This window comes from Apus apus, chromosome 4, assembly GCF_020740795.1.
Source record: "Apus apus isolate bApuApu2 chromosome 4, bApuApu2.pri.cur, whole genome shotgun sequence".
Classification (NCBI taxonomy): Eukaryota; Metazoa; Chordata; class Aves; order Apodiformes; family Apodidae; genus Apus; species Apus apus.
The window spans coordinates 38,091,519-38,117,597 of NC_067285.1; positions in this window are offsets into that span (position 1 = coordinate 38,091,519).

The window sequence follows — 26,079 nt, forward strand, 5'->3', positions numbered from 1 at the left end:
CACCGTAGATCCTAGATCCTTAAACGTAGATCGTATATGCTTCACCGCAGATGCTCCACTCTATACCATAGACCGTTCATCCTAGACGCAAAGCTCTCAACCCTAGACCTTAAGACTAGATGCTAAAATATAAAGCCTTAAGCCTTGACGTTGGAGCCTTAATTATAGATACTAAACCATAGAGCTTAGACTCTGAGTCCAGACGGTAGTCCATTAATCCTAGATCCTACACCGTAGACCCTAGATCCTTAAACGTAGACCGTATATGCTTCACCCCAGATGCTCCACTCTATACCATAGACCGTTCATCCTAGACGCAAAGCTCTAAACCCTAGACCTTAAGACTAGATGCTAAACTATAAAGCCTTAAGCCTAGACGCTGGAGCCTTAATCCTAGATACTAAACCCTAGACCCGAGTCGCTTCTCTATAATCCTTTAACCCTAGACGCTAAGTCCAGACGGTAGTCCATTAATCCTAGATCCTACACCGTAGACCCGAGATCCTTAAACGTAGACCGTATATGCTTCACCCCAGACGCTACACACTCTACCATAGACCGTTCAGCCTAGACGCTAAGCTCTAAACCCTAGACCTTAAGACCAGATTCTAAACTATAAAGCCTTAAGCCTTGACGCTGGGGACTTAATCCTAGATACTAAACCATAGAGCTTAGACGCTGAGTAAAGACGGTAGTCTATTAATCCTAGATCCTACACCGTAGAACCTAGATCCTTAAACGTAGACCGTATATGCTTAATCCCAGACGCTACAGTCTCTATTATAAAGTGTTCATCCTAGACGCAAAGCTCTAATCCCTAGACCTTAAGACTAGATGCTAAAATATAAAGCCTTAAGCCTTGACGTTGGAGCCTTAATTATAGATACTAAACCATAGAGCATAGACTCTGAGTCCAGACGGTAGTCCATTAATCCGAGATCCTACACCGTAGACCCCAGATCCTTAAATGTAGACAGTATATGCTTCACCCCAGATGCTCCACTCTATACCATAGACCGTTCATCCTAGACGCAAAGCTCTAAACCCTAGACCTTAAGACTAGATGCTAAACTATAAAGCCTTAAGCCTTGACGCTGGGGACTTAATCCTAGATACTAAACCATAGAGCTTAGACGCTGAGTAAAGACGGTAGTCCATTAATCCTAGATCCTACACCGTAGACCCTAGATCCTTAAACGTAGACCGTATATGCTTAATCCCAGACGCTACAGTCTCTATTATAAAGTGTTCATCCTAGATGCAAAGCTCTAATCCCTAGACCTTAAGACTAGATGCTAAACTATAAAGCCTTAAGCCTAGACGCTGGAGCCTTAATCCTAGATACTAAACCCTAGACCCGAGTCGCTTCTCTATAATCCTTTAACCCTAGACGCTAAGTCCAGACGGTAGTCCATTAATCCTAGATCCTACACCGTAGATCCTAGATCCTTAAACGTAGATCGTATATGCTTCACCCCAGATGCCCCACTCTCTACCATAGACCGTTCATCCTAGACGAGAAGCTCTCAACCCTAGACCTTAAGACTAGATGCTAAAATATAAAGCCTTAAGCCTTGACGTTGGAGCCTTAATTATAGATACTAAACCATAGAGCTTAGACTCTGAGTCCAGACGGTAGTCCATTAATCCTAGATCCTACACCGTAGACCCTAGATCCTTAAACGTAGACCGTATATGCTTCACCCCAGATGCTCCACTCTATACCATAGACCGTTCATCCTAGACGCAAAGCTTTAAACCCTAGACCTTAAGACTAGATGCTAAACTATAAAGCCCTAAACCTAGAAGCTGGAGCCTTAAGCCTAGATACTAAAACCTAGACCCGAGTCGCTTCTCTATAATCCTTTAACCCTAGACGCTAAGTCCAGACGGTAGTCCATTAATCCTAGATCCTACACCGTAGACCCGAGATCCTTAAACGTAGACCGTATATGCTTCACCCCAGACGCTACACACTCTACCATAGACCGTTCAGCCTAGACGCTAAGCTCTAAACCCTAGACCTTAAGACTAGATGCTAAACTATAAAGCCTTAAGCCTAGACGCTGGAGCCTTAATCCTAGATACTAAACCCTAGATGCTTCTCTATAATCCTTTAACCCTAGACGCTAAGTCCAGACGGTAGTCTATTAATCCGAGATCCTACACCGTAGACCCCAGATCCTTAAATGTAGACAGTATATGCTTCACCCCAGATGCTCCACTCCTATAAAGCCTTAAGCCTTGACGCTGGAGCCTTAATCCTAGATACTAAACCATAGAGCTTAGACGCAGAGTAAAGACGGTAGTCCATTAATCCTAGATCCTACACCGTAGACCATAGATCCTTAAACGTAGATCGTATATGCTTCACCGCAGATGCTCCACTCTATACCATAGACCGTTCATCCTAGACGCAAAGCTCTCAACCCTAGACCTTAAGACTAGATGCTAAACTATAAAGCCTTAAGCCTAGACGCTGGAGCCTTAATCCTAGATACTAAACCCTAGACCCGAGTCGCTTCTCTATAATCCTTTAACCCTAGACGCTAAGTCCAGACGGTAGTCCATTAATCCTAGATCCTACACCGTAGATCCTAGATCCTTAAACGTAGATCGTATATGCTTCACCCCAGATGCCCCACTCTCTACCATAGACCGTTCATCCTAGACGAGAAGCTCTCAACCCTAGACCTTAAGACTAGATGCTAAAATATAAAGCCTTAAGCCTTGACGTTGGAGCCTTAATTATAGATACTAAACCATAGAGCTTAGACTCTGAGTCCAGACGGTAGTCCATTAATCCTAGATCCTACACCGTAGACCCTAGATCCTTAAACGTAGACCGTATATGCTTCACCCCAGATGTTCCACTCTATACCATAGACCGTTCATCCTAGACGCAAAGCTTTAAACCCTAGACCTTAAGACTAGATGCTAAACTATAAAGCCCTAAACCTAGAAGCTGGAGCCTTAAGCCTAGATACTAAAACCTAGACCCGAGTCGCTTCTCTATAATCCTTTAACCCTAGACGCTAAGTCCAGACGGTAGTCCATTAATCCTAGATCCTACACCGTAGACCCGAGATCCTTAAACGTAGACCGTATATGCTTCACCCCAGACGCTACACACTCTACCATAGACCGTTCAGCCTAGACGCTAAGCTCTAAACCCTAGACCTTAAGACTAGATGCTAAACTATAAAGCCTTAAGCCTAGACGCTGGAGCCTTAATCCTAGATACTAAACCCTAGATGCTTCTCTATAATCCTTTAACCCTAGACGCTAAGTCCAGACGGTAGTCTATTAATCCTAGATCCTACACCGTAGACCCCAGATCCTTAAATGTAGACAGTATATGCTTCACCCCAGATGCTCCACTCCTATAAAGCCTTAAGCCTTGACGCTGGAGCCTTAATCCTAGATACTAAACCATAGAGCTTAGACGCAGAGTAAAGACGGTAGTCCATTAATCCTAGATCCTACACCGTAGACCCTAGATCCTTAAACGTAGATCGTATATGCTTCACCGCAGATGCTCCACTCTATACCATAGACCGTTCATCCTAGACGCAAAGCTCTCAACCCTAGACCTTAAGACTAGATGCTAAACTATAAAGCCTTAAGCCTAGACGCTGGAGCCTTAATCCTAGATACTAAACCCTAGACCCGAGTGGCTTCTCTATAATCCTTTAACCCTAGACGCTAAGTCCAGACGGTAGTCCATTAATCCTAGATCCTACACCGTAGATCCTAGATCCTTAAACGTAGATCGTATATGCTTCACCGCAGATGCTCCACTCTATACCATAGACCGTTCATCCTAGACGCAAAGCTCTCAACCCTAGACCTTAAGGGTAGATGCTAAACTATAAAGCCTTAAGCCTAGACGCTGGAGCCTTAATCCTAGATACTAAACCCTAGACATGAAACGCTGCTCTATAATCCTTTAACCCTAGACGCTAAGTCCAGACGGTAGTCCATTAATCCTAGATCCTATACCGTAGACCCCAGATCCTTAAATGTAGACAGTATATGCTTCACCGCAGATGCTCCACTCTCTACCATAGACCATTCATCCTAGACGCAAAAGTCTAAATCCTAGACCTTAAGACTAGATGCTAAACTATAAAGTCTTAAGCCTAGACGCTGGAGCCTTAATCCTAGATACTAAACCCTAGACCCGAGTCGCTTCTCTATAATCCTTTAATCCTAGACGCTAAGTCCAGACGGTAGTCCATTAAACCTAGATCCTGCACCGTAGATCCTAGATCCTTAAACGTAGATCGTATATGCTTAATCCAGGACGCTACAGTCTCTATTGTAAAGTGTTCATCCTAGATGCAAAGCTCTAATCCCTAGACCTTAAGACTAGATGCTAAACTATAATGCCTTAAGCCTAGACGCTGGAGCCTTAATCCTAGATACTAAACCCTAGACCCGAGTGGCTTCTCTATAATCCTTTAACCCTAGACGCTAAGTCCAGACGGTAGTCCATTAATCCTAGATCCTACACCGTAGATCCTAGATCCTTAAACGTAGATCGTATATGCTTCACCGCAGATGCTCCACTCTATACCATAGACCGTTCATCCTAGACGCAAAGCTCTCAACCCTAGACCTTAAGACTAGATGCTAAAATATAAAGCCTTAAGCCTTGACGTTGGAGCCTTAATTATAGATACTAAACCATAGAGCTTAGACTCTGAGTCCAGACGGTAGTCCATTAAACCTAGATCCTACACCGTAGATCCTAGATCCTTAAACGTAGATCGTATATGCTTCACCGCAGATGCTCCACTCTATACCATAGACCGTTCATCCTAGACGCAAAGCTCTCAACCCTAGACCTTAAGACTAGATGCTAAAATATAAAGCCTTAAGCCTTGACGTTTTAGCCTTAATTATAGATACTAAACCATAGAGCTTAGACTCTGAGTCCAGACGGTAGTCCATTAAACCTAGATCCTACACCGTAGGATCTAGATCCTTAAACGTAGACCGTATATGCTTCACCCCAGATGCTCCACTCTATACCATAGACCGTTCATCCTAGACGCAAAGCTCTAAACCCTAGACCTTAAGCCTAGATGCTAAACTATAAAGCCTTAAGCCTTGACGCTGGGGACATAATCCTAGATACTAAACCATAGAGCTTAGACGCTGAGTCCAGACGGTAGTCCATTAATCCTAGATCCTACACTGTAGACCCGAGATCCTTAAACGTAGATCGTATATGCTTCACCGCAGATGCTCCACTCTATACCATAGACCGTTCATCCTAGACGCAAAGCTCTAAACCCTAGACCTTAAGACTAGATGCTAAACTATAAAGCCTTAAGCCTTGACGCTGGGGACTTAATCCTAGATACTAAACCATAGAGCTTAGACGCTGAGTAAAGACGGTAGTCCATTAATCCTAGATCCTACACCGTAGACCCTAGATCCTTAAACGTAGACCGTATATGCTTAATCCCAGACGCTACAGTCTCTATTATAAAGTGTTCATCCTAGATGCAAAGCTCTAATACCTAGACCTTAAGACTAGATGCTAAACTATAATGCCTTAAGCCTAGACGCTGGAGCCTTAATCCTAGATACTAAACCCTAGACCCGAGTCGCTTCTCTATAATCCTTTAACCCTAGACGCTAAGTCCAGACGGTAGTCCATTAATCCTAGATCCTACACCGTAGATCCTAGATCCTTAAACGTAGATCGTATATGCTTCACCGCAGATGCTCCACTCTATACCATAGACCGTTCATCCTAGACGCAAAGCTCTCAACCTTAGACCTTAAGACTAGATGCTAAAATATAAAGCCTTAAGACTTGACGTTGGAGCCTTAATTATAGATACTAAACCATAGAGCTTAGACTCTGAGTCCAGACGGTAGTCCATTAATCCTAGATCCTACACCGTAGACCCTAGATCCTTAAACGTAGACCGTATATGCTTCACCCCAGATGCTCCACTCTATACCATAGACCGTTCATCCTAGACGCAAAGCTCTAAACCCTAGACCTTAAGACTAGATGCTAAACTATAAAGCCTTAAGCCTAGACGCTGGAGCCTTAATCCTAGATACTAAACCCTAGACCCGAGTCGCTTCTCTATAATCCTTTAACCCTAGACGCTAAGTCCAGACGGTAGTCCATTAATCCTAGATCCTACACCGTAGACCCGAGATCCTTAAACGTAGACCGTATATGCTTCACCCCAGACGCTACACACTCTACCATAGACCGTTCAGCCTAGACGCTAAGCTCTAAACCCTAGACCTTAAGACCAGATTCTAAACTATAAAGCCTTAAGCCTTGACGCTGGAGCCTTAATCCTAGATACTAAACCATAGAGCTTAGACGCTGAGTAAAGACGGTAGTCTATTAATCCTAGATCCTACACCGTAGAACCTAGATCCTTAAACGTAGACCGTATATGCTTAATCCCAGACGCTACAGTCTCTATTATAAAGTGTTCATCCTAGATGCAAAGCTCTAATCCCTAGACCTTAAGACTAGATGCTAAAATATAAAGCCTTAAGCCTTGACGTTGGAGCCTTAATTATAGATACTAAACCATAGAGCATAGACTCTGAGTCCAGACGGTAGTCCATTAATCCGAGATCCTACACCGTAGACCCCAGATCCTTAAATGTAGACAGTATATGCTTCACCCCAGATGCTCCACTCTATACCATAGACCGTTCATCCTAGACGCAAAGCTCTAAACCCTAGACCTTAAGACTAGATGCTAAACTATAAAGCCTTAAGCCTTGACGCTGGGGACTTAATCCTAGATACTAAACCATAGAGCTTAGACGCTGAGTAAAGACGGTAGTCCATTAATCCTAGATCCTACACCGTAGACCCTAGATCCTTAAACGTAGACCGTATATGCTTAATCCCAGACGCTACAGTCTCTATTATAAAGTGTTCATCCTAGATGCAAAGCTCTAATCCCTAGACCTTAAGACTAGATGCTAAACTATAAAGCCTTAAGCCTAGACGCTGGAGCCTTAATCCTAGATACTGAAACCTAGATGCTTCTCTATAATCCTTTAACCTTAGACGCTAAGTCCAGACGGTAGTCCATTAATCCTAGATCCTACACCGTAGATCCTAGATCCTTAAACGTAGATCGTATATGCTTCACCCCAGATGCCCCACTCTCTACCATAGACCGTTCATCCTAGACGCAAAGCTCTCAACCCTAGACCTTAAGACTAGATGCTAAAATATAAAGCCTTAAGCCTTGACGTTGGAGCCTTAATTATAGATACTAAACCATAGAGCTTAGACTCTGAGTCCAGACGGTAGTCCATTAATCCTAGATCCTACACCGTAGACCCTAGATCCTTAAACGTAGACCGTATATGCTTCACCCCAGATGTTCCACTCTATACCATAGACCGTTCATCCTAGACGCAAAGCTTTAAACCCTAGACCTTAAGACTAGATGCTAAACTATAAAGCCCTAAACCTAGAAGCTGGAGCCTTAAGCCTAGATACTAAAACCTAGACCCGAGACGTTTCTCTATAATCCTTTAACCCTAGACGCTAAGTCCAGACGGTAGTCCATTAATCCTAGATCCTACACCGTAGACCCTAGATCCTTAAACGTAGACCGTATATGCTTCACCCCAGACGCTACACACTCTACCATAGACCGTTCAGCCTAGACGCTAAGCTCTAAACCCTAGACCTTAAGACTAGATGCTAAACTATAAAGCCTTAAGCCTAGACGCTGGAGCCTTAATCCTAGATACTAAACCCTATAACCTAGATTCTTATCTATAATCCTTTAACCCTAGACGCTAAGTCCAGACGGTAGTCTATTAATCCGAGATCCTACACCGTAGACCCCAGATCCTTAAATGTAGACAGTATATGCTTCACCCCAGATGCTCCACTCCTATAAAGCCTTAAGCCTTGACGCTGGAGCCTTAATCCTAGATACTAAACCATAGAGCTTAGACGCTGAGTAAAGACGGTAGTCCATTAATCCTAGATCCTACACCGTAGACCATAGATCCTTAAACGTAGATCGTATATGCTTCACCGCAGATGCTCCACTCTATACCATAGACCGTTCATCCTAGACGCAAAGCTCTCAACCCTAGACCTTAAGACTAGATGCTAAACTATAAAGCCTTAAGCCTAGACGCTGGAGCCTTAATCCTAGATACTAAACCCTAGACCCGAGTGGCTTCTCTATAATCCTTTAACCCTAGACGCTAAGTCCAGACGGTAGTCCATTAATCCTAGATCCTACACCGTAGATCCTAGATCCTTAAACGTAGATCGTATATGCTTCACCGCAGATGCTCCACTCTATACCATAGACCGTTCATCCTAGACGCAAAGCTCTCAACCCTAGACCTTAAGGGTAGATGCTAAACTATAAAGCCTTAAGCCTAGACGCTGGAGCCTTAATCCTAGATACTAAACCCTAGACATGAAACGCTGCTCTATAATCCTTTAACCCTAGACGCTAAGTCCAGACGGTAGTCCATTAATCCTAGATCCTACACCGTAGACCCCAGATCCTTAAATGTAGACAGTATATGCTTCACCGCAGATGCTCCACTCTCTACCATAGACCATTCATCCTAGACGCAAAAGTCTAAATCCTAGACCTTAAGACTAGATGTTAGACTATAAAGCCTTAAGCCTTGACGCTGGGGACTTAATCCTAGATACTAAACCATAGAGTTTAGACGCTGAGTAAAGACGGTAGACTATTAATCCTAGATCCTACACCGTAGAACCTAGATCCTTAAACGTAGACCGTATATGCTTAATCCTAGACCTTGAGACTAGATGCTAAACTATAAAGCCTTAAGCCTAGACGCTGGAGCCTTAATCCTAGATACTAAACCCTAGACCCGAGTGGCTTCTCTATAATCCTTTAACCCTAGACGCTAAGTCCAGACGGTAGTCCATTAATCCTAGATCCTACACCGTAGACCCTAGATCCTTAAACGTAGACCATATATGCTTCACCCCAGATGCTCCACTCTATACCATAGACCGTTCATCCTAGACGCAAAGCTCTAAACCCTAGACCTTAAGGGTAGATGCTAAACTATAAAGCCTTAAGCCTAGACGCTGGAGCCTTAATCCTAGATACTAAAACCTAGACCCGAGTCGCTTCTCTATAATCCTTTAACCCTAGACGCTAAGTCCAGACGGTAGTCCATTAATCCTAGATCCTACACCGTAGACCCGAGATCCTTAAACGTAGACTGTATATGCTTCACCCCAGAAGCTACACACTCTACCATAGACCGTTCAGCCTAGACGCTAAGCTCTAAACCCTAGACCTTAAGACCAGATTCTAAACTATAAAGCTTTAAGCCTTGACGCTGGGGACTTAATCCTAGATACTAAACCATAGAGTTTAGACGCTGAGTAAAGACGGTAGTCTATTAATCCTAGATCCTACACCGTAGAAACTAGATCCTTAAACGTAGACCGTATATGCTTAATCCCAGACGCTACAGTCTCTATTATAAAGTGTTCATCCTAGACGCAAAGCTCTAAACCCTAGACCTTAAGACTAGATGCTAAAATATAAAGCCTTAAGCCTTGACGCTGGAGCCTTAATCCTAGATACTAAACCATAGAGCTTAGACGCTGAGTAAAGACGGTAGTCCATTAATCCTAGATCCTACACCGTAGACCCTAGATCCTTAAACGTAGATCGTATATGCTTTACCGCAGATGCTCCACTCTATACCATAGACCGTTCATCCTAGACGCAAAGCTCTAAACCCTAGACCTTAAGACTAGATGCTAAACTATAAAGCCTTAAGCCTTGACGCTGGGGACTTAATACTAGATACTAAACCCTAGACATGAAACGCTGCTCTATAATCCTTTAACCCTAGACGCTAAGTCCAGACAGTAGTCCATTAATCCTAGATACCAAACCGTAGATCCCAGATCCTTAAATGTAGACAGTATATGCTTCACCGCAGATGCTCCAATCTATACCATAGACCGTTCATCCTAGACGCAAAGCTCTCAACCCTAGACCTTAAGGGTAGATGCTAAACTATAAAGCCTTAAGCCTAGACGCTGGAGCCTTAATCCTAGATACTAAACCCTAGACCCGAGTCGCTTCTCTATAATCCTTTAACCCTAGACGCTAAGTCCAGACGGTAGTCCATTAATCCTAGATCCTACACCGTAGACCCAAGATCCTTAAACGTAGATCGTATATGCTTCACCGCAGATGCTCCACTCTATACCATAGACCGTTCATCCTAGACGCAAAGCTCTAAACCCTAGGCCTTAAGACTAGATGCTAAAATATAAAGCCTTAAGCCTTGACGTTGGAGCCTTAATTATAGATACTAAACAATAGAGCTTAGACTCTGAGTCCAGACGGTAGTCCATTAATCCGAGATCCTACAACGTAGACCCCAGATCCTTAAATGTAGACAGTATATGCTTCACCCCAGATGCTCCACCCTCTACCATAGACCGTTCATCCTAGACGCAAAGCTCTAAACCCTAGACCTTAAGACTAGATGCTAAACTATAAAGCCTTAAGCCTAGACGCTGGAGCCTTAATCCTAGATACTAAACCATAGAGCTTAAACGCTGAGTAAAGACGGAAGTCCATTAATCCTAGATCCTACACCGTAGACCCTAGATCCTTAAACGTAGATCGTATATGCTTCACCGCAGATGCTCCACTCTATACCATAGACCGTTCATCCTAGACGCAAAGCTCTCAACCCTAGACCTTAAGACTAGATGCTAAACTATAAAGCCTTAAGCCTAGACGCTGGAGCCTTAATCCTAGATACTAAACCCTAGACCCGAGTCGCTTCTCTATAATCCTTTAACCCTAGACGCTAAGTCCAGACGGTAGTCCATTAATCCTAGATCCTACACCGTAGACCCGAGATCCTTAAACTTAGATCGTATATGCTTCACCCCAGACGCTACACACTCTACCATAGACCGTTCATCCTAGACGCAAAGCTCTAAACCCTAGACCTTAAGACTAGATGCTAAACTGTAAAGCCTTAAGCCTTGACGCTGGGGACTTAATCCTAGATACTAAACCATAGAGCTTAGACGCTGAGTAAAGACGGTAGTCCATTAATCCTAGATCCTACACCGTAGACCCTAGATCCTTAAACGTAGACCGTATATGCTTAATCCCAGACGCTACAGTCTCTATTATAAAGTGTTCATCCTAGATGCAAAGCTCTAATCCCTAGACCTTAAGACTAGATGCTAAACTATAATGCCTTAAGCCTAGATGCTGGAGCCTTAATCCTAGATACTAAACCCTAGACCCGAGTGGCTTCTCTGTAATCCTTTAACCCTAGACGCTAAGTCCAGACGATAGTCCATTAATCCTACGTACCACACCGTAGACCCCAGATCCTTACACGTAGACCGTATATGTTTCACCCCAGATGCTACATTCTACAACACAGATCGTTCATCCTAGAAGCAAAGCTCTCAACCCTAGACCTTAAGACTAGATGCTAAACTATAAAGCCTTAAGCCTTGACGCTGGGGACTTAATACTAGATACTAAACCCTAGACATGAAACGCTGCTCTATAATCCTTTAACCCTAGACGCTAAGTCCAGACGGTAGTCCATTAATCCTAGATACCAAACCGTAGACCCCAGATCCTTAAATGTAGACAGTATATGCTTCACCGCAGATGCTCCAATCTATACCATAGACCGTTCATCCTAGACGCAAAGCTCTCAACCCTAGACCTTAAGGGTAGATGCTAAACTATAAAGCCTTAAGCCTAGACGCTGGAGCCTTAATCCTAGATACTAAACCCTAGACCCGAGTCGCTTCTCTATAATCCTTTAACCCTAGACGCTAAGTCCAGACGGTAGTCCATTAATCCTAGATACCAAACCGTAGACCCAAGATCCTTAAACGTAGATCGTATATGCTTCACCCCAGATGCTCCACTCTATACCATAGACCGTTCATCCTAGACGCAAAGCTCTAAACCCTAGACCTTAAGACTAGATGCTAAACTATAAAGCCTTAAGCCTTGATGCTGGAGCCTTAATCCTAGATACTAAACCATAGAGCTTAGACGCTGAGTCCAGACGGTAGTCCATTAATCCTAGATCCTACACCGTAGACCCTAGATCCTTAAACGTAGATCGTATATGCTTCACCGCAGATGCTCCACTCTATACCATAGACCGTTCATCCTAGACGCAAAGCTCTCAACCCTAGACCTTAAGACTAGATGCTAAACTATAAAGCCTTAAGCCTTGACGCTGGGGACTTAATCCTAGATACTAAACCATAGAGCTTAGATGCTGAGTAAAGACGGTAGTCCATTAATCCTAGATCCTACACCGTAGACCCTAGATCCTTAAACGTAGACCGTATATGCTTAATCCCAGACGCTACAGTCTTTATTATAAAGTGTTCATCCTAGATGCAAAGCTCTAATCCCTAGACCTTAAGACTAGATGCTAAACTATAATGCCATAAGCCTAGACGCTGGAGCCTTAATCCTAGATACTAAACCCTAGACCCGAGTGGCTTCTCTATAATCCTTTAACCCTAGACGCTAAGTCCAGACGGTAGTCCATTAATCCTAGATCCTACACCGTAGATCCTAGATCCTTAAACGTAGATCGTATATGCTTCACCGCAGATGCTCCACTCTATACCATAGACCGTTCATCCTAGACGCAAAGCTCTCAACCCTAGACCTTAAGACTAGATGCTAAACTATAAAGCCTTAAGCCTAGATGCTGGAGCCTTAATCCTAGATACTAAACCGTAGACCCGAGTCGCTTCTCTATAATCCTTTAATCCTAGATGCTAAGTCCAGACGGTAGTCCATTAAACCTAGATCCTGCACCGTAGATCCTAGATCCTTAAACGTAGATCGTATATGCTTAATCCAGGACGCTACAGTCTCTATTATAAAGTGTTCATCCTAGATGCAAACTCTAATCCCTAGACCTTAAGACTAGATGCTAAACTATAATGCCTTAAGCCTAGACGCTGGAGCCTTAATCCTAGATACTAAACCCTAGACCCGAGTGGCTTCTCTATAATCCTTTAACCCTAGACGCTAAGTCCAGACGGTAGTCCATTAATCCTAGATCCTACACCGTAGACCCGAGATCCTTAAACGTAGACCGTATATGCTTCAACCCAGAAGCTACACACTCTACCATAGACCGTTCAGCCTAGACGCAAAGCTCTAAACCCTAGACCTTAAGACTAGATGCTAAACTATAAAGCCTTAAGCCTTGACGCTGGAGCCTTAATCCTAGATACTAAACCATAGAGCTTAGACGCTGAGTAAAGACGGTAGTCCATTAATCCTAGATCCTACACCGTAGAACCTAGATCCTTAAACATAGATCGTATATGCTTTACCGCAGATGCTCCACTCTATACCATAGACCGTTCATCCTAGACGCAAAGCTCTCAACCCTAGACCTTAAGACTAGATGCTAAACTATAAAGCCTTAAGCCTAGACGCTGGAGCCTTAATCCTAGATACTAAACCCTAGACCCGAGTCGCTTCTCTATAATCCTTTAACCCTAGACGCTAAGTCCAGACGGTAGTCCATTAATCCTAGATCCTACACCGTAGACCCGAGATCCTTAAACGTAGATCGTATATGCTTCACCGCAGATGCTCCACTCTATACAATAGACCGTTCATCCTAGACGCAAAGCTCTCAACCCTAGACCTTAAGACTAGATGCTAAACTATAAAGCCTTAAGCCTAGACGCTGGAGCCTTAATCCTAGATACTAAACCCTAGACCCGAGTCGCTTCTCTATAATCCTTTAACCCTAGACGCTAAGTCCAGACGGTAGTCCATTAATCCTAGATCCTACACCGTAGACCCAAGATCCTTAAACGTAGATCGTATATGCTTCACCCCAGATGCTCCACTCTATACCATAGACCGTTCATCCTAGACGCAAAGCTCTAAACCCTAGACCTTAAGACTAGATGCTAAAATATAAAGCCTTAAGCCTTGACGTTGGAGCCTTAATTATAGATACTAAACCATAGAGCTTAGACTCTGAGTCCAGACGGTAGTCCATTAATCCGAGATCCTACACCGTAGACCCCAGATCCTTAAATGTAGACAGTATATGCTTCACCCCAGATGCTCCACTCTCTACCATAGACCGTTCATCCTAGACGCAAAGCTCTCAACCCTAGACCTTAAGACTAGATGCTAAAATATAAAGCCTTAAGCCTTGACGTTGGAGCCTTAATTATAGATACTAAACCATAGAGCTTAGACTCTGAGTCCAGACGGTAGTCCATTAATCCTAGATCCTACACCGTAGACCCTAGATCCTTAAACGTAGACCGTATATGCTTCACCCCAGATGCTCCACTCTCTACCATAGACCGTTCATCCTAGACGCAAAGCTCTAAACCCTAGACCTTAAGACTAGATGCTAAACTATAAAGCCTTAAGCCTAGACGCTGGAGCCTTAATCCTAGATACTAAACCCTAGACATGGAACGCTGCTCTATAATCCTTTAACCCTAGACGCTAAGTCCAGACGGTAGTCCATTAATCCTAGATCCTGCACCGTAGACCCCAGATCCTTAAATGTAGAGAGTATATGCTTCACCGCAGATGCTCCACGCTCTACCATAGACCATTCATCCTAGACGCAAAACTCTAAATCCTAGACCTTAAGACTAGATGCTAGACTATAAAGCCTTAAGCCTAGACGCTGGAGCCTTAATCCTAGATACTAAACCCTAGATGATTCTCTATAATCCTTTAACCCTAGACGCTAAGTCCAGACGGTAGTCCATTAATCCTAGATCCTACACCGTAGATCCTAGATCCTTAAACGTAGATCGTATATGCTTCACCGCAGATGCTCCACTCTATACCATAGACCGTTCATCCTAGACGCAAAGCTCTCAACCCTAGACCTTAAGACTAGATGCTAAACTATAAAGCCTTAAGCCTAGACGCTGGAGCCTTAATCCTAGATACTAAACCCTAGACCCGAGTCGCTTCTCTATAATCCTTTAACCCTAGACGCTAAGTCCAGACGGTAGTCCATTAATCCTAGATCCTACACCGTAGACCCTAGATCCTTAAACGTAGACCGTATATGCTTAATCCCAGACGCTACAGTCTCTATTATAAAGTGTTCATCCTAGATGCAAAGCTCTAATCCCTAGACCTTAAGACTAGATGCTAAACTATAATGCCTTAAGCCTAGACGCTGGAGCCTTAATCCTAGATACTAAACCCTAGACCCGAGTGGCTTCTCTGTAATCCTTTAACCCTAGACGCTAAGTCCAGACGATAGTCCATTAATCCTACGTACCACACCGTAGACCCCAGATCCTTACACGTAGACCGTATATGTTTCACCCCAGATGCTACATTCTACAACACAGATCGTTCATCCTAGAAGCAAAGCTCTCAACCCTAGACCTTAAGACTAGATGCTAAACTATAAAGCCTTAAGCCTTGACGCTGGGGACTTAATACTAGATACTAAACCCTAGACATGAAACGCTGCTCTATAATCCTTTAACCCTAGACGCTAAGTCCAGACGGTAGTCCATTAATCCTAGATACCAAACCGTAGACCCTTGATCCTTAAACGTAGACCGTATATTCTTCATCCCATACGCTACACTCTATACCATAGACCGTTCATCCTAGAAGCAAAGCTCTAAACCCTAGACCTTAAGAATAAATGCTCAACTATAAAGCCTTAAGCCTAGAAGCTGGAGCCTTAATCCTAGATACTAAACCCTAGACCCGAGTCGCTTCTCTATAATCCTTTAACCCTAGACGCTAAGTCCAGACGGTAGTCCATTAATCCTAGATACCAAACCGTAGACCCAAGATCCTTAAACGTAGATCGTATATGCTTCACCCCAGATGCTCCACTCTATACCATAGACCGTTCATCCTAGACGCAAAGCTCTAAACCCTAGACCTTAAGACTAGATGCTAAAATATAAAGCCTTAAGCCTTGACGTTGGAGCCTTAATTATAGATACTAAACCATAGAGCTTAGACTCTGAGTCCAGACGGTAGTCCATTAATCCGAGATCCTACACCGTAGACCCCAGATCCTTAAATGTAGACAGTATATGCTTCACCCCAGATGCTCCACTCTATACCATAGACCGTTCATCCTAGACGCAAAGCTCTCAACCCTAGACCTTAAGACTAGATGCTAAAATATAAAGCCTTAAGCCTTGACGTTGGAGCCTTAATTATAGATAATAAACCAGGAGCTTAGACTCTGAGTCCAGACGGTAGTCCATTAATCCTAGATCCTACACCGTAGACCCTAGATCCTTAAACGTAGACCGTATATGCTTCACCCCAGATGCTCCACTCTCTACCATAGACCGTTCATCCTAGACGCAAAGCTCTAAACCCTAGACCTTAAGACTAGATGCTAAACTATAAAGCCTTAAGCCTAGACGCTGGAGCCTTAATCCTAGATACTAAACCCTAGACATGGAACGCTGCTCTATAATCCTTTAACCCTAGACGCTAAGTCCAGACGGTAGTCCATTAATCCTAGATCCTGCACCGTAGACCCCAGATCCTTAAATGTAGAGAGTATATGCTTCACCGCAGATGCTCCACTCTCTACCATAGACCATTCATCCTAGACGCAAAACTCTAAATCCTAGACCTTAAGACTAGATGCTAGACTATAAAGCCTTAAGCCTAGACGCTGGAGCCTTAATCCTAGATACTAAACCCTAGATGATTCTCTATAATCCTTTAACCCTAGACGCTAAGTCCAGACGGTAGTCCATTAATCCTAGATCCTACACCGTAGATCCTAGATCCTTAAACGTAGATCGTATATGCTTCACCGCAGATGCTCCACTCTATACCATAGACCGTTCATCCTAGACGCAAAGCTCTCAACCCTAGACCTTAAGACTAGATGCTAAAATACAAAGCCTTAAGCCTTGACGTTGGAGCCTTAATTATAGATACTAAACCATAGAGCTTAGACTCTGAGTCCAGACGGTAGTCCATTAATCCTAGATCCTACACCGTAGACCCTAGATCCTTAAACGTAGACCGTATATGCTTCACCCCAGATGCTCCACTCTATACCATAGACCGTTCATCCTAGACGCAAAGCTCTAAACCCTAGACCTTAAGACTAGATGCTAAACTATAAAGCCTTAAGCCTAGACGCTGGAGCCTTAATCCTAGATACTAAAACCTAGACCCGAGTCGCTTCTCTATAATCCTTTAACCCTAGACGCTAAGTCCAGACTGTAGTCCATTAATCCTAGATCCTACACCGTAGACCCGAGATCCTTAAACGTAGACCGTATATGCTTCACCCCAGACGCTACACACTCTACCATAGACCGTTCAGCCTAGACGCTAAGCTCTAAACCCTAGACCTTAAGACCAGATTCTAAACTATAAAGCCTTAAGCCTTGACGCTGGGGACTTAATCCTAGATACTAAACCATAGAGCTTAGACGCTGAGTAAAGACGGTAGTCTATTAATCCTAGATCCTACACCGTAGAACCTAGATCCTTAAACGTAGACTGTATATGCTTAATCCCAGACGCTACAGTCTCTATTATAAAGTGTTCATCCTAGACGCAAAGCTCTAATCCCTAGACCTTAAGACTAGATGCTAAAATATAAAGCCTTAAGCCTTGACGTTGGAGCCTTAATTATAGATACTAAACCATAGAGCTTAGACTCTGAGTCCAGACGGTAGTCCATTAATCCGAGATCCTACACCGTAGACCCCAGATCCTTAAATGTAGACAGTATATGCTTCACCCCAGATGCTCCATTCTCTACCATAGACCGTTCATCCTATACGCAAAGCTCTAAACCCTAGACCTTAAGACTAGATGCTAAACTATAATGCCTTAAGCCTTGACGCTGGAGCCATAATTCTAGATACTAAACCATAGAGCTTAGACGCTGAGTCCAGACGGTAGTCCATTAATCCTATATCCTACACCGTAGACCCTAGATCCTTAAACGTAGATCGTATATGCTTCACCGCAGATGCTCCACTCTATACCATAGACCGTTCATCCTAGACGCAAAGCTCTCAACCCTAGATCTTAAGACTAGATGCTAAACTATAAAGCCTTAAGCCTAGACGCTGGAGCCTTAATCCTAGATACTAAACCCTAGACCCGAGACGCTTCTCTATAATCCTTTAACCCTAGACGCTAAGTCCAGACGGTAGTCCATTAATCCTAGATCCTACACCGTAGACCCGAGATCCTTAAACGTAGACCGTATATGCTTCACCCCAGAAGCTACACACTCTACCATAGACCGTTCAGCCTAGACGCAAACCTCTAAACCCTAGACCTTAAGACTAGATTCTAAACTATAAAGCCTTAAGCCTTGACGCTGGGGACTTAATCCTAGATACTAAACCATAGAGCTTAGACGCTGAGTAAAGACGGTAGTCCATTAATCCTAGATCCTACACCGTAGACCCTAGATCCTTAAACGTAGATCGTATATGCTTTACCGCAGATGCTCCACTCTATACCATATACCGTTCGTCCTAGACGCAAAGCTCTCAACCCTAGACCTTAAGACTAGATGCTAAACTATAAAGCCTTAAGCCTAGACGCTGGAGCCTTAATCCTAGATACTAAACCCTAGACCCGAGTCGCTTCTCTATAATCCTTTAACCCTAGACGCTAAGTCCAGACGGTAGTCCATTAATCCTAGATCCTACACCGTAGACCCGAGATCCTTAAACGTAGATCGTATATGCTTCACCGCAGATGCTCCACTCTATACCATAGACCGTTCATCCTAGACGCAAAGCTCTAAACCCTAGACCTTAAGACTAGATGCTAAAATATAAAGCCTTAAGCCTTGACGTTGGAGCCTTAATTATAGATACTAAACCATAGAGCTTAGTCTCTGAGTCCAGACAGTAGTCCATTAAACCTAGATCCTACACCGTAGGATCTAGATCCTTAAACGTAGACCGTATATGCTTCACCCCAGATGCTCCACTCTATACCATAGACCGTTCATCCTAGACGCAAAGCTCTAAAGCCTAGACCTTAAGACTAGATGCTAAACTATAAAGCCTTAAGCCTAGACGCTGGAGCCTTAATCCTAGATACTAAAACCTAGACCCGAGACGCTTCTCTATAATCCTTTAACTCTAGACGCTAAGTCCAGACGGTAGTCCATTTATACTAGATCCTACACCGTAGACCCGAGATCCTTAAACGTAGACCGTATATGCTTCACCCCAGACGCTACACACTCTACCATAGACCGTTCAGCCTAGACGCTAAGCTCTAAACCCTAGACCTTAAGACCAGATTCTAAACTATAAAGCCTTAAGCCTTGACGCTGGGGACTTAATCCTAGATACTAAACCATAGAGTTTAGACGCTGAGTAAAGACGGTAGTCCATTAATCCTAGATCCTACACCGTAGACCCTAGATCCTTAAACGTAGACCGTATATGCTTAATCCCAGACGCTACAGTCTCTATTATAAAGTGTTCATCCTAGATGCAAAGCTCTAATCCCTAGACCTTAAGACTAGATGCTAAACTATAATGCCTTAAGCCTAGACGCTGGAGCCTTAATCCTAGATACTAAACCCTAGACCCGAGTGGCTTCTCTATAATCCTTTAACCCTAGACGCTAAGTCCAGACGATAGTCCATTAATCCTACGTACCACACCGTAGACCCCAGATCCTTACACGTAGACCGTATATGTTTCACCCCAGATGCTACATTCTACAACACAGATCGTTCATCCTAGAAGCAAAGCTCTCAACCCTAGACCTTAAGACTAGATGCTAAACTATAAAGCCTTAAGCCTAGACGCTGGAGCCTTAATCCTAGATACTAAACGCTAGACCCGAGTCGCTTCTCTATAATCCTTTAACCCTAGACGCTAAGTCAAGACGGTAGTCCATTAATCCTAGATCCTACACCGTAGACCCTAGATCCTTAAACGTAGACCGTATATGCTTCACCCCAGACGCTACACACTCTACCATAGACCGTTGAGCCTAGACGCTAAGCTCTAAACACTAGACCTTAAGACCAGATTCTAAACTATAAAGCCTTAAGCCTTGACGCTGGGGACTTAATCCTAGATACTAAACCATAGAGTTTAGACGCTGAGTAAAGACGGTAGACTATTAATCCTAGATCCTACACCGTAGAACCTAGATCCTTCAACGTAGACCATATATGCTTAATCCTAGACCTTGAGACTAGATGCTAAACTATAAAGCCTTAAGCCTAGACGCTGGAGCCTTAATCCTAGATACTAAACCCTAGACCCTAGTGGCTTCTCTATAATCCTTTAACCCTAGACGCTAAGTCCAGACGGTAGTCCATTAATCCTAGATCCTACACCGTAGACCCGAGATCCTTAAACGTAGATCGTATATGCTTTACCGCAGATGCTCCACTCTATACAATAGACCGTTCATCCTAGACGCAAAGCTCTCAACCCTAGACCTTAAGACTAGATGCTAAACTATAAAGCCTTAAGCCTAGACGCTGGAGCCTTAATCCTAGATACTAAACCCTAGACCCGAGTCGCTTCTCTATAATCCTTTAACCCTAGACGCTAAGTCCAGACGGTAGTCCATTAATCCTAGATCCTACACCGTAGACCCGAGATCCTTAAACGTAGATCGTATATGCTTCACCCCAGACGCTACACACTCTACCATAGACCGTTCATCCTAGACGCAAAGCTCTAAACCCTAGACCTTAAGACTAGATGCTAAACTGTAAAGCCTTAAGCCTTGACGCTGGGGACTTAATCCTAGATACTAAACCATAGAGCTTAGACGCTGAGTAAAGACGGTAGTCCATTAATCCTAGATCCTACACCGTAGACCCTAGATCCTTAAACGTAGACCGTATATGCTTAATCCCAGACGCTACAGTCTCTATTATAAAGTGTTCATCCTAGATGCAAAGCTCTAATCCCTAGACCTTAAGACTAGATGCTAAACTATAATGCCTTAAGCCTAGACGCTGGAGCCTTAATCCTAGATACTAAACCCTAGACCCGAGTGGCTTCTCTGTAATCCTTTAACCCTAGACGCTAAGTCCAGACGATAGTCCATTAATCCTACGTACCACACCGTAGACCCCAGATCCTTACACGTAGACCGTATATGTTTCACCCCAGATACTACATTCTACAACACAGATCGTTCATCCTAGAAGCAAAGCTCTCAACCCTAGACCTTAAGACTAGATGCTAAACTATAAAGCCTTAAGCCTTGACGCTGGGGACTTAATACTAGATACTAAACCCTAGACATGAAACGCTGCTCTATAATCCTCTAACCCTAGACGCTAAGTCCAGACGGTAGTCCATTAATCCTAGATACCAAACCGTAGACCCCAGATCCTTAAATGTAGACAGTATATGCTTCACCGCAGATGCTCCAATCTATACCATAGACCGTTCATCCTAGACGCAAAGCTCTCAACCCTAGACCTTAAGGGTAGATGCTAAACTATAAAGCCTTAAGCCTAGACGCTGGAGCCTTAATCCTAGATACTAAACCCTAGACCCGAGTCGCTTCTCTATAATCCTTTAACCCTAGACGCTAAGTCCAGACGGTAGTCCATTAATCCTAGATCCTACACCGTAGACCCAAGATCCTTAAACGTAGATCGTATATGCTTCACCCCAGACGCTACACACTATACCATAGACCGTTCATCCTAGACGCAAAGCTCTAAACCCTAGACCTTAAGACTAGATGCTAAAATATAAAGCCTTAAGCCTTGACGTTGGAGCCTTAATTATAGATACTAAACCACAGAGCTTAGACTCTGAGTCCAGACGGTAGTCCATTAATCCGAGATCCTACACCGTAGACCCCAGATCCTTAAATGTAGACAGTATATGCTTCACCCCGGATGCTCCACTCTCTACCATAGACCGTTCATCCTAGACGCAAAGCTCTAAACCCTAGACCTTAAGGGTAGATGCTAAACTATAAAGCCTTAAGCCTTGACGCTGGAGCCTTAATCCTAGATACTAAACCATAGAGCTTAGACGCTGAGTCCAGACGGTAGTCCATTAATCCTAGATCCTACACCGTAGACCCTAGATCCTTAAACGTAGATCGTATATGCTTCACCCCAGATGCTCCACTCTATACCATAGACCGTTCATCCTAGACGCAAAGCTCTAAACCCTAGACCTTAAGACTAGATGCTAAACTATAAAGCCTTAAGCCTTGACGCTGGGGACTTAATCCTAGATACTAAACCATAGAGCTTAGACGCTGAGTAAAGACGGTAGTCCATTAATCCTAGATCCTACACCGTAGACCCTAGATCCTTAAACGTAGACCGTATATGCTTAATCCCAGACGCTACAGTCTTTATTATAAAGTGTTCATCCTAGATGCAAAGCTCTAATCCCTAGACCTTAAGACTAGATGCTAAACTATAATGCCTTAAGCCTAGACGCTGGAGCCTTAATCCTAGATACTAAACCCTAGACCCGAGTGGCTTCTCTATAATCCTTTAACCCTAGACACTAAGTCCAGACGGTAGTCCATTAATCCTAGATCCTACACCGTAGATCCTAGATCCTTAAACGTAGATCGTATATGCTTCACCGCAGATGCTCCACTCTATACCATAGACCGTTCATCCTAGACGCAAAGCTCTCAACCCTAGATCTTAAGACTAGATGCTAAAATATAAAGCCTTAAGCCTTGACGCTGGGGACTTAATCCTAGATACTAAACCATAGAGCTTAGACGCTGAGTAAAGACGGTAGTCTATTAATCCTAGATCCTACACCGTAGAACCTAGATCCTTAAACGTAGACCGTATATGCTTAATCCCAGACGCTACAGTCTCTATTATAAAGTGTTCATCCTAGACGCAAAGCTCTAATCCCTAGACCTTAAGACTAGATGCTAAAATATAAAGCCTTAAGCCTTGACGTTGGAGCCTTAATTATAGATATTAAACCATAGAGCTTAGACTCTGAGTCCAGACGGTAGTCCATTAATCCGAGATCCTACACCGTAGACCCCAGATCCTTAAATGTAGACAGTATATGCTTCACCCCAGATGCTCCATTCTCTACCATAGACCGTTCATCCTATACGCAAAGCTCTAAACCCTAGACCTTAAGACTAGATGCTAAACTATAATGCCTTAAGCCTTGACGCTGGAGCCTTAATCCTAGATACTAAACCATAGAGCTTAGACGCTGAGTCCAGACGGTAGTCCATTAATCCTAGATCCTACACCGTAGACCCTAGATCCTTAAACGTAGATCGTATATGCTTCACCGCAGATGCTCCACTCTATACCATAGACCGTTCATCCTAGACGCAAAGCTCTCAACCCTAGACCTTAAGACTAGATGCTAAACTATAAAGCCTTAAGCCTAGACGCTGGAGCCTTAATCCTAGATACTAAACCCTAGACCCGAGTCGCTTCTCTATAATCCTTTAACCCTAGACGCTAAGTCCAGACGGTAGTCCATTAATCCTAGATCCTACACCGTAGACCCGAGATCCTTAAACGTAGACCGTATATGCTTCACCCCAGAAGCTACACACTCTACCATAGACCGTTCAGCCTAGACGCAAACCTCTAAACCCTAGACCTTAAGACTAGATTCTAAACTATAAAGCCTTAAGCCTTGACGCTGGGGACTTAATCCTAGATACTAAACCATAGAGCTTAGACGCTGAGTAAAGACGGTAGTCCATTAATCCTAGATCCTACACCGTAGACCCTAGATCCTTAAACGTAGATCGTATATGCTTTACCGCAGATGCTCCACTCTATACCATAGACCGTTCATCCTAGACGCAAAGCTCTCAACCCTAGACCTTAAGACTAGATGCTAAACTATAAAGCCTTAAGCCTAGACGCTGGAGCCTTAATCCTAGATACTAAACCCTAGACCCGAGTCGCTTCTCTATAATCCTTTAACCCTAGACGCTAAGTCCAGACGGTAGTCCATTAATCCTAGATCCTACACCGTAGACCCGAGATCCTTAAACGTAGATCGTATATGCTTCACCGCAGATGCTCCACTCTATACTATAGACCGTTCATCCTAGACGCAAAGCTCTAAACCCTAGACTTTAAGACTAGATGCTAAAATATAAAGCCTTAAGCCTTGACGTTGGAGCCTTAATTATAGATACTAAACCATAGAGCTTAGACTCTGAGTCCAGACGGTAGTCCATTAAACCTAGATCCTACACCGTAGGATCTAGATCCTTAAACGTAGACCGTATATGCTTCACCCCAGATGCTCCACTCTATACCATAGACCGTTCATCCTAGACGCAAAGCTCTAAACCCTAGACCTTAAGACTAGATGCTAAACTATAAAGCCTTAAGCCTAGACGCTGGAGCCTTAATCCTAGATACTAAAACCTAGACCCGAGACGCTTCTCTATAATCCTTTAACTCTAGACGCTAAGTCCAGACGGTAGTCCATTTATCCTAGATCCTACACCGTAGACCCGAGATCCTTAAACGTAGACCGTATATGCTTCACCCCAGACGCTACACACTCTACCATAGACCGTTCAGCCTAGACGCTAAGCTCTCAACCCTAGACCTTAAGACTAGATGCTAAAATATAAAGCCTTAAGCCTTGACGCTGGGGACTTAATCCTAGATACTAAACCATAGAGCTTAGACGCTGAGTAAAGACGGTAGTCTATTAATCCTAGATCCTACACCGTAGAACCTAGATCCTTAAACGTAGACCGTATATGCTTAATCCCAGACGCTACAGTCTCTATTATAAAGTGTTCATCCTAGACGCAAAGCTCTAATCCCTAGACCTTAAGACTAGATGCTAAAATATAAAGCCTTAAGCCTTGACGTTGGAGCCTTAATTATAGATACTAAACCATAGAGCTTAGACTCTGAGTCCAGACGGTAGTCCATTAATCCGAGATCCTACACCGTAGACCCCAGATCCTTAAATGTAGACAGTATATGCTTCACCCCAGATGCTCCACTCTCTACCATAGACCGTTCATCCTATACGCAAAGCTCTAAACCCTAGACCTTAAGACTAGATGCTAAACTATAATGCCTTAAGCCTTGACGCTGGAGCCTTAATCCTAGATACTAAACCATAGAGCTTAGACGCTGAGTCCAGACGGTAGTCCATTAATCCTAGATCCTACACCGTAGACCCTAGATCCTTAAACGTAGATCGTATATGCTTCACCGCAGATGCTCCACTCTATACCATAGACTGTTCATTCTAGACGCAAAGCTCTCAACCCTAGACCTTAAGACTAGATGCTAAACTATAAAGCCTTAAGCCTAGACGCTGGAGCCTTAATCCTAGATACTAAACCCTAGACCCGAGTCGCTTCTCTATAATCCTTTAACCCTAGACGCTAAGTCCAGACGGTAGTCCATTAATCCTAGATCCTACACCGTAGACCCGAGATCCTTAAACGTAGACCGTATATGCTTCACCCCAGAAGCTACACACTCTACCATAGACCGTTCAGCCTAGACGCAAAGCTCTAAACCCTAGACCTTAAGACTAGATTCTAAACTATAAAGCCTTAAGCCTTGACGCTGGGGACTTAATCCTAGATACTAAACCATAGAGCTTAGACGCTGAGTCCAGAAGGTAGTCCATTAATCCTAGATCCTACACCGTAGACCCTAGATCCTTAAACGTAGATCGTATATGCTTTACCGCAGATGCTCCACTCTATACCATAGACCGTTCATCCTAGACGCAAAGCTCTCAACCCTAGACCTTAAGACTAGATGCTAAACTATAAAGCCTTAAGCCTAGACGCTGGAGCCTTAATCCTAGATACTAAACCCTAGACCCGAGTCGCTTCTCTATAATCCTTTAACCCTAGACGCTAAGTCCAGACGGTAGTCCATTAATCCTAGATCCTACACCGTAGACCCAAGATCCTTAAACGTAGATCGTATATGCTTCACCGCAGATGCTCCACTCTATACCATAGACCGTTCATCCTAGACGCAAAGCTCTAAACCCTAGACCTTAAGACTAGATGCTTC